The sequence below is a fragment of the Haliaeetus leucocephalus genome, unplaced genomic scaffold (genome assembly GCF_000737465.1).
Source record: "Haliaeetus leucocephalus isolate CR32 unplaced genomic scaffold, Haliaeetus_leucocephalus-4.0 Scaffold262, whole genome shotgun sequence".
NCBI lineage: Eukaryota > Metazoa > Chordata > Aves > Accipitriformes > Accipitridae > Haliaeetus > Haliaeetus leucocephalus.
Genome location: NW_010972698.1, coordinates 9496355 through 9502052, shown reverse-complemented (window position 1 = coordinate 9502052; position 5698 = coordinate 9496355).

Genomic DNA, 5698 nt, shown 5'->3' with positions numbered 1-5698 from the left:
GTGAGAGGCTTAATACCAGCAAGTCCTACATTCACACCACCGAGACTGAGTTCCTGTCTCCTACAGCCTAGAGTACAGTCAGGATACCGAAAACCTCAGTACCTTTATGCCAGCATTTATACTTCTTTAAACACATGATGCTGATAAAAGACTGTTAAGACACCATGCCAAAGAGAAGTTTAGGGGCTGATGAACCACTGCTCACAACTACGCTTTGGCTTCTCTTAAGGCAACACAGCTGGAACCTCTCCTGAGCAGTACCGTTCTCTCCTGCTTGGCCTTGCAAGAAAAAATCTTGAGTACTGTAAGAATTGAAATTCAGGTATTTAACTCTGAATGCATTTTTTTTTCTGTTGTTGTTGTATATTCCTAGTACATGGGACTCCGCAACTGATGCTCCAACAGCTATTGGAAAGAAGCTAATTACTGTTCTTCTAGAGGGTACTCATAGGACATCATAAAAATATTTTACTAATAATTCATATCCTTTGATGCCAAAGTTTGCAAAGTTCTCTTCTGACTAACTTATGAGACAAACATTACAGAAACAACCTCTATTGAAACACCAGCAGATGTAGTCTGAATTACTGCATCAGATGATACTTGACTGAAGTTATAAACTGTCATGGGGTTAAGAGATGAATACAGAAAAAAGATGAAAAGATTTGCACAAGGTACACAGGAAAACTTGTTCTTATTTTCAGTCTTGAGCCTGGAAGACAGGAGGTTTCAATCCTCTCCCAATCTCCTGCTAAAACCCAAGGCTCAGCAAAGAAATAAAGAATTAAACAAGGTGAACAATTTACTTCACTGGTAAGTCCTCCGGCCATCATAGTATTATTAGCTGCCCAACTAAGTGGGACTCAAGCTTACCCTGTCACTCTCCACACATCCTGCAGGCAGACTTGGGACTCCACTCTCCCTCACTACAACTCTTGCCCAATAGATTTAAGACTACAAAGGAAAGGCATACTTGAACCTTACTGCAACAGGTAAAAGTAGCAGGTTATTGCTTTAAAGGAGCAGGAGCGAGTCCTGCTTATTTCTGAATTTAAGAAATTATGCAGGGAACTTTTAATTCTGGCATTTCCTAACTTTTGAATGCCTGACTCTGCACCATTATGTTCTTTTAACATATTTTTGGATATGATTCTATACACTCTAAAGGATGAAACAGATGTCTAGTACTGATTGCACATAAAAGTCATATTGCTGAAGTGTCATGACTGTTGGCAGTAGTTTAAATACTATAAACGCAAACAACAGGGATTAAACACATTTGCACAAGGTCAAATCTACACTTACAAGCTTCTCTCTTAAGTGTGTTATGTACTATTCCAGACGTACTGCACTAATCTAATGGGGATGTTTTTTCTAAACTAACTGTAATAGAAAAGATAACTGAAGGTAAGATTCAAGTACCTGTGCAGTACACAAGTCCCACTGCCAATTTTGCTGAGTTTGCAAGGCAAGAAAAGAAAAGATTAATAGGAAAGAGCAGAGGAAGATGAGAGAAAAGGTGAAAACATTCTGGTATAAATATAGACTAAACTGTTACCAATATGAACAATATAAACTTAACTGCAGTTATGTTTAACAATGGCCAACATGCAATTGCTCTGTACACATACCCAGAGCAAATGAAACCAAGAAGGTTAACAAAAAGATACCTTAAGGAGTTTCCCCTCATAACATCTTACTAATACACCCTCACATTTGGCTTGTTTTGGTAAAACACGTCTCAATGCCAGAACGGAAAACCCACACAGCATCGCAGCAGGAACCTCAATGTACACCACAGCATCCCTTTCTACAGGGAGTGTTGCTTACCCCATGCCCCCCCATATTCCCCAAATGATTTTCAGATCAAGTCCCTGTATCTCCATCTGTTCTACTTCATTATATATCCTTCCTCACAACAATTTTCAGTACTATTAGATGTCCATTTCTATAGACGTATGGGATTGCTGATCTGCGCAGCAGCAATACTTCCTCTATAAAGGGATTTTGAAAATTCAAGGAATTTCAAATACTTCATGACAAAACATGTATCTGTCAGTAAGGACTGTTGACTAACAGAGACTGTTGATTAACAGTTCCCATGTATCAAGCTGTTCAACTATACCACCAAAGTCTAGAGAAGAGACATTAGCAACGCACAGGGACATGTGAAATGACATCTGGACAACAAACGTCAGTATAGTTTTACAGAACAGACCAGGCTTCAGGTTAAAAAAAGGCAAAATACAAAAAAAATAATGAAAATACCTGAAACTTCTTTTACAACCACTTCCAGAGCAACAGATGTTATTAAATTATGCAGAACACCACACTCTTTATCATATCATGTGGCAGCTGGAAGGGCAAGATAATGCAAGGGAAAAAAAAATTCTCTTCCATTTTTTTACCGTTACACTTACAATAACTTACAAAGCCCTGCTTTCTACAACTGCCAAAGCCCTCTCTGAAAGACACCCCTCAGTGTATTTCTTGACTTATACAGATTCCTAGTAAAATAATTATCCTTAGTTAAAGGCTGTTGGACCTTTTCAGTCAAATGCTATTTTCCTCCCGTTAAAGTTATAGATCGAACAGAATTTGTCATTGCTTTTATTTTGGATGCAGGCAAACTGTTCTACAAAAACACCCTAAGCTTCCTAGAAAAAAAATACAGTCTTTGTTTGGTTACTTTTCGAAGTTTACCAAGCAGGCCACAACCACCATGCCCATTCTCTGCATTACTACCCAGCAGAGATCCTAAATTTAAAACACAAGTTTTGATATGATGAACACCTGCCTACTCCAACTGCAGGAGGGTGAACTGAAGGAGCTACATTAATGGAAATACAAACTGATCTCAATATCAAGAAATGGAGTCTGATCACAGTTCTGCAATATTTATGACACCTGTTTTTCCCTTCCAGGATACAAATGTTACATGTCTTATTACTCAGAAAGCAAGACTCTAATCAAAACTACTGAAAAACGTAAGTGTGAGGGAAGACAGACATGGATCTGTAATGCAACAGCACCCAAACAAATCTACTATATTTGACTCTCATTGTACTAAGTGCCACAGAAAACACAGACATTGTATTACAATTAAAAAAAGCTTACAACTGACATGAAACAATGAAGATGGGGGGATCAAGTACTGCACAGACACAGAGTAGAAGGATGGATGACAGGCAAGTGTTTGAAATCATCTTCTTCGAAAAGAATGGTTAGTAACTTTGCTTTTATGGTCATGCTTCACCAGAGCTTCTTCCTTCCTTTAATCACATTTTTTTCTCAGGAGTCAAGCTATGCCTATACCATTTACCAGCCTATGCCTGTAAAAGGCCCAACTCTTGACTGACACAGCTATGCTGTCACTTACCTCTGCTATTTGTGTAGTTATATCAATAAAAGCAGAACTGTGGTTGTACAGTTGATTTTACTCACTAAAGTGATTTTACCACAGCAGTGAGAAGCACCACATTGCTGGTATAACCAGGTCACGTTCAGTACGCCCTCCTGGAAAGGCCCTTATTATTTAAGAGCACTTCGGGGAAGACATGCCATTAAAGCCAACTCTCTGGATTTCACAAGTGGTTGGGCCCTGCCAGTCTCCCATCCCATGTGAGATTCAGAGGCAGGATCACAGGCATTTATTTCACATTTACTGCCCTTGGTTATATTCAACAAGCTAGTGCAAAATCTAACCCATATTTGATACCTAGAATATAACAATAAAAATGTAAGAGCTTTCCCACACACTAAAGTACATATACTAAGATGTGTCATCACACAGTAGCCTGGAGGCTTTCACGAGAACACATGCTATAAAACACTACTTTCATTAAACCTTATTCCCAGATGACTGAAGTATGCAGCATAGGACCAGAGCAAACAAGTTTAAGTTGTTTTAAATGCAAAACCAGATGTGTTTCTTCAAATTTTTTTAATATCTAGAAAAGCTTTCAGAATATGCCCATTAAAAATATTTATAGTCCTCATTACCTATAAACATAGCAAAACAATTAAATAACTGAAACTAAAATAACATGCACATACTTGCTCCTGGAAGATTTTTTAAATGCTGAATTACCTAATTTATAAAAATCAGTGGCTAATCACTCTGAAATACAACCTGCTGCAGTGCCTCACCAACTTCCAACAGTGACTTCTGTTGGTGCAGGCACAACATTTCTTGAACTAGCTGCAAAATGAGAAGGGAAAAAAAAAGGAAACTGAAATCACCGGACAGTGCATTTTCCTCTGTCAGCAAATTTAATTAAATGTTTAAAAAAAAAAAATCAAGTCAATTAGTCCCAAAATTTTGAAGGACATTATAACCAAAACCTCCAGAACACTAAGTTTGAGCCTCCTGCTAGATAATAATCAAGTAAATTTGCACAACACAGTTACATAAAACATGTTGCCTGTTTGTTACAATGCGGCAAAAAGTTTTTACTTAACAAAATGTAAGATCTTGCTTGTGCATTTAATGAATTCTAATTTTTATCCAAACAGAGCTTGATGCAGAAGTGAAGTAAAAATTAATCACCAGACTGAAAGAGAAATGCATAATTGACCACTTTCTAACACAGACACACCTAGAAACTAAAAGGCCAAAGAGAGGAATACATATATATATATATTTACACTACAGACATAGCCTTAGCTTTCTAGTTCAGAAAAATCTAGCTCAAATCAACACTTATCAACATGTAGCAATTAAAACTTATCAGCAAGGATTGGCATTTCCCACACAAAAATAAGAACATTCAAAAGGAAAAAAGAATTATAGTTAATACTCCTATACATTACCATGATAACATTGTTGTTTATTTACTAACATCTGAAATACGTCTCCAGGAACAGTGGACAATACTGAGTACCCAGATATGTTTTAACACATCCAAATAAATACATGGGAAAATTATTTGGTCTGCATCCACTTCAACTCTCAGCTTCTTGTCTTGCACAAGTTTCAAAACTAACTCCCCCTCCCCAATTTACTACTTCAGTCCTGCTTGTCTCCACTACTAAGTAATATGAACTTGACTGTGTCCATGACAGAATTCTCCCTGTCAGGGGCAACTAATCAAGGCGGGTGACAATGAAAAGCTAGTCATAAGCAGCGGTACTCGGGAGGGGGGGGGGGGGGAGAAAACAAGGTTATTATTGAACAGAAATAATAGCTATCTGAGAGTTTACGGGAACTTCATTCACTCCATGTTTGAGATACACTTCCTTCACTGCCCTTTGAAAAACGCATGTGAATTACTGAAAGCTGGACTCATTCAATCTGAAGTATGTACTCAATTCTTGACTTGTAACCAAAAAACCATTCACTGGAACGCGTTACAGCCTTCGCCGCTGACAGAAGCGTTTCCAAGTCCAATTTCCTTTCCCTACATAAGAGCAAAATTAGCTGTCAGCGTCAGTTACTCCCTACACGAAAGTTTAGCACCCGTCCAGCGGCACCGCTCTTAACGCCTGTCCACAAAAAGACGCTCGGCGAGCAGGCGGAACGCTCACCGACACACCACCACAAACGGAGGCAGAGCTCCAGCCTCAAGTTGTCCGGGACCAAAAACTCGCCCAGGACTTTACCCCTCACGACCACACCGCTCTCCCCTCACGCTGCGGAGCCGCCACCACGCCGGGACCCCCCCCCCACCCCAGCCCCACTGCAAGGGGCTCCCCCCGC